The sequence below is a fragment of the Podarcis raffonei genome, chromosome 3, assembly GCF_027172205.1.
Source record: "Podarcis raffonei isolate rPodRaf1 chromosome 3, rPodRaf1.pri, whole genome shotgun sequence".
Classification (NCBI taxonomy): domain Eukaryota; kingdom Metazoa; phylum Chordata; class Lepidosauria; order Squamata; family Lacertidae; genus Podarcis; species Podarcis raffonei.
The window spans coordinates 35,583,884-35,595,188 of NC_070604.1; positions in this window are offsets into that span (position 1 = coordinate 35,583,884).

The window sequence follows — 11,305 nt, forward strand, 5'->3', positions numbered from 1 at the left end:
CCTAAAATGTAATTAAGCTTCAGTGCTCTGAAAGCTGAATTAAGAGCAAGTTATAAAACTGTTTTCTGGTTTATCAGTTGTGTTCTTTTAGTGCTCAGAACACTTTTATCTACTCCTCTGAGAAGCCCAGAAAACTAGCAACAAGATGAGGAGTCACCAGATCTCCACCCAGCACATTATGTACACATGGCTATGACTCCTTCTAGGATAAGGTCAGGTCATAGTCATTTGTGGGCAAGCAAGCAGATGTCAACTGGATTTCAAGATACGTATTTACATTCCCATTTCTAGCAGACAAAAAAACTTTTGTTTATATAGCACAGAAGCATACCGTATTTTTCCCTCTATAACACGCTGTGGGAGCCAGGGTGGGAGCCAGAAAGCCCTGGCAAGGTTTGTAGTGCCACCTGGTGTCTTGCTGACCCAGTGACCAGCATGTCTGTGTCTTACAGTGTATTGGGATTGTATTGACCTTAAAAGGAGTTGTGTTTCCTCTGGGCAGTGTTGACCCTATATGGTGTGGGTGGGTTTAAGCTTGGCCGGATGAGGTAACATGAGACACTGGGATGCAGCCATGCGGCTGGAGAGAACAAAGGGTAATAAAAACGGACTGGAGAGGAGAAGATGTCTGAAAGAGCTGCTCCATCAGTCCAAGGAAATAAGCTAGCTCTCTGCGTCTTTATTTTATGCTGAAAAGCGCCATTTGTAACGGCTGGCCCGACAAGTGGTGCCCCGTGTGAGGCAGAATAAAAGATTACGACTGAGGTTTTTAAAAGAGAGCTAAGAAGCAAGATTTGAAGCAAACAGTCTGGGCCAGACTGTGAGAAGATTTTTGATCCAAGCAGTGGATATTCATCGACTTACCTCGCCTGGAAAAGGCTGCAAGCGCTATTCATCTACGGATCCAAGGTTAGTCGATCCCTTAAATATTGATTTTAGAAAAATGGGCAGCTCTTTGACTACTCCCCAACAGAAATTTTTAAAAGACTTAAAATTTCTCCTCTCCTGCAACAAATTGGAAGTTCCTGAGGGAGATTTGATACAGCTCATTCTGTGCATTGATGAACATTGCCCCTGGTTTCCTGCAGAAGGAACTTTGGAATTAAAACATTGGGACAATATTGGAACACATTTTCATGGGCTTCCCAGCATTGGTGTACGGAATTTAAATGCATGGTGCAAGGTTCGATATGCTATGGGTTCTTTATCACCAAAAAATATCTCCATAGCTGCATTGCCAACACAAGCTCAAGCTTCTTTAATTCAGCCTGCTGTCCTGCCATGTGTTCCAGCCCTTGCTTTGCCTGCAGCCCCAGATCCCAAACCTCCAGACTGCAGTTCCTCACCAGAAGACCCAAATCTGCAAAAATACCGTGGTCTGGCTGGAAATGATCCTGCTCTTTCAGCAGCAGCAAAAGCAGCTACCCCTTTGCAACGTGCAGTATTTGCCTGTTCCTTAACTCAGGATACTAAGGCATTCCCTGGTGTTCCAGCAGGAATTCAAGCCCAGCTTTTGGCTCCAGATGAATTCAAGCCTTTGGCACGTACAGTTTTACCCCCATCAGCTGGTGTATTGTTTGCTCACGAATGGGAAATTGCCTGTGGTGTTTATGCTCCTGCTTTACTGCAACAAATCAGAGGAAAAAATCCTAATCCTACCCTCGCAGATGTGATGGATGCTATGATGGAGCATGGCCCCATTGCTCAGGCTTCAGTACAAGCCACACTGCTGCAGATCTTATTGAGGGATACAGCTCTTGCTGCTAAACAAGCAATGAGAAAAATCCCAGAACCTAGAGATTCATATCCTTCCTTTATGGACAGGCTGATTACAGCAGTGAGTAGCCAAATTGAAAATCCTGAAGCCAAACAAATAATTATCAAACAATTGGCCTTTGAAAATGCCACTGAGGATTGTAAGGTTGCGTCGCGCCCGATAATACACCTTCCTGCCACTACGATGCTACGCATTTGTCAGTCTGTTGGTACAGCCACCCACAAGGCTCAATTGCTGGCAGCAGCGCAAGATAAAAACCAGCCTGTAGCCATGAATACAACATTTCCAGCATGGCAAACCAAGATCACTGATACCTCAGTGTGGGTAGAACAGTGGCCTCCACCAAAAGAAAAAACCGCAGCAATGGCACCATCTCGTTTCTGAACAGCTTATTTCTGAACAATTAACTTTTGGCTACATTGAAACATCTTTATCCCACTGGATCCAGCAGACAGGAACAGTTTGCTTTTACATTGCCAGTATATAACAAATTGCAATCCACCCAGTGATATCAGTGGATTGTTCTGCCACAACAGCATGTGGAACTCCCCTACACTTTGCCAAAATTTTGTGAATGAAGCATTGAAACCTTTCCGCATGCGCCACCTAGAGGTGCTGAACACAAGCTGCATCTGGCAATATTTGCTACACCATTGTTGCCAACAGGAAATTTATATGCTCAGACGGACAAGAAGAAGACTATCTGCATTATAGAATGGTTACATTTACCTCATACCCCTTTGAAGAACATTTATTCAGCAAATGAATCCACATCAGACAATTGTTATCAAAGGACGTTCACGTGCTATAACTTTGAGCAGTTTTGATGTTGCATCAATTTATATGCCATTTTCACAGACTGAACAGCAGCATTTATTGATCACAAATGCTGCCATGCAAATTGTTTTGGCTGATTTTATAGGTCATCATTTTTAATCCTCCAAAGGATGACCGTTTGACATTTCTGACACAAGTCACTTATGTTTTGACAAACCCCTTGTCTCTCACACTTCTCCCCTCTGCATTAATCCTCTTCACAGATGGAACAAGAAGTATGGGGGTGGTGATGTGGGAGGAGGGAGGAAAATGGGAAAGTTTATTTACCTCTTCACAGTCTTCTGCCCAGCGAGCAGAGCTAGCGGCTGTGATTCTTGCCTTTCAATCCTTTCCTACTCATTCTTTCAATCTTATTGTGGATACTCAGTATGTATATCGCTTTTTGCTATTTTACCAATATCTTATATAACTCCTTCCTTGGATTCTGACTTGTTTTCCTTGTTTCTTGCCCTGTAGGCCTTACTTCAGCACAGAGAGTTCCTTATTATGTTGCACATCTTCGCTCCCACACATCACACCCAGGGTATTTAGCAGAGGGAAATTCAAGAGCAGATTCAGCTCTGAAGAACATTTCTGCCTTCTCTCTTTTCTGATCCTATACTATGTTATAACAACCTTCATCTCCCTGCAAAAGCATTGGCTAAGCAGTTTTCTATTCCTTTGGCCCAGCATATATTTCTAAAACATTTTCAGAATTTTGTATGTTGTGGAATGTGAAATTAACTCATGGTATACACTTTAACTCCATAGGGCAAGCGATAGTGGAAAGAGCGCACCTGATGTTCAAAACACTATTGCTAAAACAGCTTGGCGGCCGAAACATCCAACAGCACTCATTCCTTCAGCTGTTCACCAAGTTCTTTTTGTGTTTAACCATCCTTATATCCAAATACTAGGACCCATACTCCCGCGGAATTGCATTTTAGGAAGGAGGAGGCACTCCTTTGCCCCTTGGTGGTGTACAGACGCTTGCCTGATCCCGCATGGCATGGACCTGTCCCGCTGATCACGTGGGGACGAGGGTACACGGCAGTGGACATCGAGGACAAGCCTTTATGGGTTTCAACTGCAGAAGTGCTTCCTAACCATTTGCCTTGCCATCCTTTGCTGCACCATTATACAAGGAAGAGAAGCAGACGACACGGTCCAGTTGAAACCACCATATTTCACCTTATTGGCTGGCAAGCAGCAGTTGCCTGAATCCTACACTGGCTGGCAGTATTCACGGCTCAGCCACTCTCGAACTATAAGAACAGTGTTGTTGAATAAGACTTTTAAGGGTGAAAATTATCATAAGATATGGAGGAATAATATTTTTGTACAAGTTATGATTAAGTTTACTAGTTTATTGCATGCTTCTAAATGTTGGGTATGTATGCCTGCCCCCAGTTAGTTTCAAATTAAAGAGGGAAAGAATCATGGGGCATATATCCAAACTGTAAATATACATTGAAATTCATGTTTAATAGCTCTTGTTCTCTTACAGGAACATACAGTGACCAATCTCAGTGCTATAGAAGCGATACCAGTGCATGGCTAATAAACTAGAAAGGAAGCCTACCATGCAGCATGGAATCAGAATTCTTATATTCTTGGCTTCCAGATGGAAGTTGGCTTCGACATTTATTGATTATAGTGATTATTATAGTAGTTATTTGCATTATTTTGTGTTGCTATATACAATGTATTCATTCTTTTTTGTGTTGCTATATACAATGTATTCATTCTTAAATTCTGTATGTACTGCATGGTTCTCCAGTCCACGGCCCGCTTCCGGTGTCAAAAGAGTCACTTCTCGCGCTCGACATAACCGTATTGGTACTGATATATATGATTATGCTTAAAATATAAAGAAAGAGGGCATGTGGGAGCCAGGGTGGGAGCCAGAAAGCCCTGGCAAGGTTTGTAGTGCCACCTGGTGTCTTGCTGACCCAGTGACCAGCATGTCTGTGTCTTACAGTGTATTGGGATTGTATTGACCTTAAAAGGAGTTGTGTTTCCTCTGGGCAGTGTTGACCCTATATGGTGTGGGTGGGTTTAAGCTTGGCCGGATGAGGTAACATGAGACACTGGGATGCAGCCATGCGGCTGGAGAGAACAAAGGGTAATAAAAACGGACTGGAGAGGAGAAGATGTCTGAAAGAGCTGCTCCATCAGTCCAAGGAAATAAGCTAGCTCTCTGCGTCTTTATTTTATGCTGAAAAGCGCCATTTGTAACGGCTGGCCCGACAACACGCAGATTTTTTCTCCTAAAAAGGAAGGGGAAATGTCTGTGCGTGTTATTGAGCGAATGTGTGGTCCCTGGAGCCGAAAAATCAGGCAAAAATCAAATCGCGCTTCACGGAGAAGGGAAACCTGAAAAGAGGAAGTGGCTGCTTTCCTGCATTCTGCCTCAGGGTCTTACTGCCCACCCTTCTCTGTTTCCTTGCTGCGTTTGCTGAAACGGAACAAAGAGCAGGGAAAGCCCCTCCCCTCCAGGCAAGCAGAGGGGAAAGCAGAGTGTGTTCCTTCTAATTCCTCTCTGTGCTCCGGTGCTGCTGTGGGAGAGGGAGAGAGAGAGAGGGGGGGAGGGAGGGAGAGAGAGAGAGAGAGAGAGAGAGAGAGAGAGAGAGAGAGAGAGAGAAATGGCTGGGGTGGGGGGAAACTTTTGCCTTTCTTTTCTCCCTCCCGTTAAATCCCTCTCCTGCATTCTTAGCCAGCTGCTTCTCTGCACACCACCTCATGTCCCTTCTTTGTTTTTCCTTCGCTCCCCATTTAAAATGTGGTTACAAAGCATAGATCCACATGGATCCTCAGGATCTTTGCATTGGGTCACCCCAAATTCACCATCAGATCACATAGCATGTCCATGGCTACAGCCTGCCCCCCCAAAATCACGCACCCACTGTTGCCTGGGGCTGCAATGGTGCAAAAACATGGTTAAAAAGCATGGATCCACATGGATCCTCAGGATCTTTGCATCGGGTCACCCCAAATTCACCATCAGATCACATAGCATGTCCATGGCTACAGCCTGCACCAAAAAAAATCACGCACCCACTGTTGCCTGGGGCTGCAATGGTGCAAAAATGTGGTTACAAAGCATGGATCCACAGGGATTCTCAGGATCTTTGCATTCGGTCACCCCAAATTCACCATCAGATCACATAGCATGTCCATGGCTACAGCCTGCACCAGAAAAATCACGCACCCACTGTTGCCTGGGGCTGCAATGGTGCAAAAATGTGGTTACAAAGCATGGATCCACAGGGATTCTCAGGATCTTTGCATTCGGTCACCCCAAATTCACCATCAGATCACATAGCATGTCCATGGCTACAGCCTGCACCAGAAAAATCACGCACCCACTGTTGCCTGGGGCTGCAATGGTGCAAAAACGTGGTTACAAAGCATGGATCCACAGGAATTCTCAGGATTTTTGCATTGGGTCACCCCAAATTCACCATCAGATCACATGTCTGTGGCCACAGCATGAAGCACAAAAATGATACATCCACTGTTTCATTCAGAATGTTTTTTCCCTTGTTTTCCTCCTCTAAAAACGATGTGCGTGTTATGGTCAGGTGCGTGTTATAGAGCGAAAAATACGGTATTTATGTACAATATTGAGTTTAAAAATAAAATTCCAAAAGGGTTATTAGAGTCTACAAACTGGAACTTTACCCTGGAACAAGGAAGGAAGGAGAGCAGTAATGAGTGCTTGCATGAATGTGTATTGCTCTGGTGCAAGACAGAAGAAAATTGCTCAGCTTTACAGATGAGCAATTCACATCTGCTTCTGTGACCACATTCCACATGGGTGCACTTGCACAAGTATGAAAATGAATAGCAATTTTGCCTATTCTCTTCCTCTTACAGCAGACAGTGGTCTTCTAGACCACAAGTAGGAAACCTCAAGTCAAGGGGCTATATGTGGTCCTCCAGCCACCCTATCTGGCCAGTGGGAACTCCCTAGGCCATGTCCCCTCTCCAAACCATCACACTAATGCTTGATCACACTGCAGTCCTTTCCACATTATTTCAGTCCTCTTTTTCAACACAGAGATTGTTAGAAGAAACCAGCTGTTTAGTCCAACACAGGGAATGCCAGATGCTCCTAGAAGTCCACACACAGGGCATGAAGGAGACAGCCCTCCAACAGCAACTGGTTACTCAGAGGTGAACTGGCTTTTGTGTAGAAGCTCTACCTCACATAAAGTGAAGGTGCAACATGGTTGTCTGGTCCTCAACTACCAAAGTCACTGCCAAAAATGTGTGAGTGGAATAGACCAGGGGATGATGAAGCTAACTTGGAAATGATTTTAAGGACAGGTTTACAGTGGTACCTCGGGTTACAGACACTTCAGGTTACAGATGCTTCAGGTTACTGACTCCGCTAGCACAGAAATAGTACCTCAGGTTAAGAACTTTGCTTCAGGATGAGAACAGAAATCGCGCGGCGGCAGCGGGAGGCCCCATTAGCTAAAGTGGTACCTCAGCTTAAGAACAGTTTTAGATTAAGAACGGACCTCCAGAACAAATTAAGTTCTTAACCCGAGATACCACTGTACATATTTGCAAGCATGACCAGTGGTCAGGGTGTATGAAACCTCTAGTTCAAGAGTATATGGAGCCACAAGTTCCCCTTATCTGACCTAAAACATCACTGATTTTGTCTTGAATGCCTCTTTGAGGAAGATTGTTCTGTAACTTACCTAGCCTTAGGCATCTTTAGAAAATATAAATGATTTGGAATTGCCAGGGGATATAGAAATGAAAACTCATTTGTTGGCAGCCACATAGATGGATTATGAGAATGTGAAAAGTAGGAAACATGGTTAAATTAATATAATCAGGGTGAGGGAAAGCAGGCAATTTAATAGTGAATTATTTATGGGAAATGGAAGGCGTTTATTGTTGTAATAACATAAAAGATAATATTCAATCTTGTATAGGTTTGTTAAATATTGGATTGGACTATTTAAATGAACAATAAATACTTAAATGTATTTTTGTTCTCGCTTTCTCTTCTCTTCGTTTTTATTTACTAATTAATTCTTTCCATTACTATTATAATTATCATTAGCTGCATGTGGTTATTTGCTTATGCTATTTTTTAATTAATTCTGCAATTTACTATAGATATTAAACTAAAATGTTATTAAAAGTCTGGAAAATAAATTTTGAGTCTGTATTTCTTGAGTCTATGTTCACAGTCTGTTTAAAAGAAGCCAAAACAGAGCAAACCTGCCAACAGAACAATGGTGACAGCAACAATAAGGAGCTGTTGGCAATGTTCAGTGGAAGAATCTAAATCCTCAGAGTGTCTCTTGGTTGAGAAATTAACTCTATGACAAAGTGGCGTGATTCAAGCATTTCTGGGATTTACCTACATTGTTGAAGGCACAAGCACACCTTTCTGTGGGTGGTGTCATAGGAAATTTAAGAGGGTATACAAGTTAGGCAAGAACTTTGGCCTCAACAAGAACAGAGTAGCAAAATTAAGTGCAGGGCCACCTAATGACTAATCTAGATAATGACACCAACCAGAAAAGTAGGGATGCAGAATTTGCATTTTAACATTTTTATGTATTAAGGTCAAAAATATTTTTGAGTACATACTGTATTTCAAGTGTAACAAAAACTGAACTTTAATCCCCAGCAGTTGAAAAATAGCAACACATTCCCACAACAAGCAGGATTTTATTCTTGCCTCTGAAGCATTGCAAATTGAAGTATGGTTATGTGTTGCTTTACTGGACAGTGTTCATGACACAAATAATGATTATACTTGTGTGGTTTTCCACATACACTGTTGGCTGATGTTTTTCTCAGCATGGAGGTAAAGTAATCTGAGCATGTTTAGTCTGTGAAATTAAAGGACAGCAAAAAAAAAAAGAGGACATATCCATTGCTCCATAACTACACCAGTTCATTATTTTCTTTCAGTATGCATGCATAACTATCATAGAAAGAATAATTGATAATCTCTAGTGAAGCCCTTGGGTCCAGCTGTGTCTTATGATCTTCCAATTTCACCAAACATGACTTGGTGAACTGAATTTTCAAAACTTATCATTCATTGCTTTTTGTATTTTTCCATCAGAAGTACAGTATGTTACAAAAGCAAAGCCTTCTGACAATTAGAAGTAAATTACATAGTCCAGCAAGCAATGCCAACCCAGTTATTTACTTTGTAAAAAAATAGCAAAAGACTAGAAGCCATGAATCTATGAAACAATTTTCATATACCTCAGTAAAGGGCTGTTCTGTAATAGGCAGTTTTTTCAAATAAACAAACAAACAAACACTTTTATATTCCTTTCTACAATCCACATTGATGTGACAACTGTTTCAGTAATTCAACTTATGACCGTAATGCATTGGAATAACTGGAACTTACATACATACAATGGTTTTAAGTTAAAATATGACTATATGAAACTACCTAATACTGAAGCCACTACCTTAAACAGAACAAGGTGATTACTCCATTTAGCTCAGTACTGCCTGGCATTGACTCCCCAAGATTCATGTCTTTCTGGCTATAATATCTGTGAGGGTTTTTTTAACTGAAAGTCAATCTGAAGTACAGGATAAGAGTCAAATTATGGCCAACTCAGTCATAAACCCCACTAGATGACTTTGGATTACTCACTACATCTCATCTTGAAGTTCCTCACAATGTATTAGGGGCCTAATGTGGGGAGAACATACCTTCCAAGTGTCCCAATTTTCGAGGGACAGTCCATAATTACAGCAGCCATCCCGGTTTCTAATTTGATCCCAGAATGTCCCGGTTTTCGTTTTTCCTCCCCTCCACGTCTCATAGAACAATTAAAAGTCGTGGAGAAATCAGACCCCTCCTCCTTCGGTCCTTTTTGGAAACAGGAACCATTCCTCTGTCTGTCTCTTTCTCTGTGTATAGGTACAAAGATGGAGTCCTGTTTACACTGAAAATAAAATACCTGCACCAAATGAAGGAAGTGAAGCTGACATACCAAGCCCTTCCAATAATGCTGAAGGGAAATGCAACCAATCCACTTTAAATTCTTTAATTGCAATACTTCAGCAGCCAGCAATTTATTTTAGGAAACATGTGGTGTGTTTATTCCTTTATTGTAAATTGAGCCTTACGCTGCAAGCCTTTACGTGTCTATTCAGACTTAAGTCCTGTTGTATTCAACGAAGCTTACTCCCAGGGAACACAGCCTTACACTGCAATCCTAAGCATTTTTACTCAGTAGCAAGTCCTACTGATTTCAATAGGATTTACTCTCAGATAATTCTCTCAGGTACTTTTATTTATTATTATTATTATTAACCCCCACATTTTCCTCTGACAGGGATTCAATGCTACTTACAGCCACATTTTTATTTTGCTCCATTTATATGTTGAAGGGGCTGTACATGATCCCTTCCCTCACACATTTGTCTCCAATCTTTCTACCCTAAAAGGCAAGATGGCCACGGAAGATTCTCAGCAGGGCAGCCTGACTCACTCTTCTATTATAGTATAGAAATTCTAATTACAAAGGCTCACAGGTGTTTGTTTTTTAATATGCTCCTTCCTCCTTGTGGATTTGAAAGACCCCAATATACCATAACTACAACTTGGGGTGGGTAGGGTTCATTCTTTAAAATAATGAGGTAGGCCGGGCTGGGCCTGTACTCCAGTCCTGCAGCTGTTAGTCAATATGGCTTCCAAAACCCAGAAAGAAAGGGGGGGGAAACCTTCTTTGTCTGCCCTTCTCCTCAGCCCAGTCTGCAGAGAAGAGCTTGAAAACTTAAATGAATCTCCTTACAGAAACAAGTCTAGTCAAGGAGTTACACAGGCACAGGTTTCCTTAAAAGAGAATGAAAAATCCTAAATGGCACCGTCTAGCAAAGAACTGGAACAGGGTCTCAATCTTTGTGTTTATTATTATTATTATTATTTCACTAAATGTAAAACAATAGCCAAGTAGTATTAAAAGGGCACTTGTTGAAATCATAGGGTGGGGAAGATTCATAAGTGGGGGGGGGATTTCCCCCATACTTTATATGTTTAAAAATGTCCCGTAGTGGATACAAGTCTTCCTTTACTGGTTTCCATTTTGCCTAAAGCTTGTTAAGTACACTAATATCCACGCATGTCACAAAAATGATGGCGCTGAATTCAGTTTCCAGAAAGACAGTAGTTTGTCAATAGGAGCAAAAATATGGAAGTTTGAGGAACCTTAAAGACTTATTCAATGACACATTAACCATAGGGCAGCAAATAAACCCATAGCCTTTAGTTTTCCACTTCTGCCACAAGGCTCCTTACAAGGTTGTTGTTATGAGGATATTCATTCATTCATTTAAGAGACTCCTCTATCACTTTTTAGGACAATTGCCTCACCAAGCAGTGTATAAATAAAACACATCAAAAGAATTAACATGACAATAAAAACACCATTCCATTTAAATTCCATTTTAGTAAGTCAAAACTTACTAAAACCAGCCCTGGGCAAATTGCTCGCAGTATCCAGCATCACAATTAAAACTCCAAATATGTGCCTTCAAAATTTGTTTGAGATCAAAGAGAGCATCTGCATAACTTTTCCTATGACTGAACTGCATAAGCAGGAGAGGCAACTGCAGAGAAAACCCCATTTTTTGGAACCCAGCAGACTAATAGGTTTCCTCGTGGACACCTCAACTGGGTCTTCAACGTAGATCTTAGGGTAT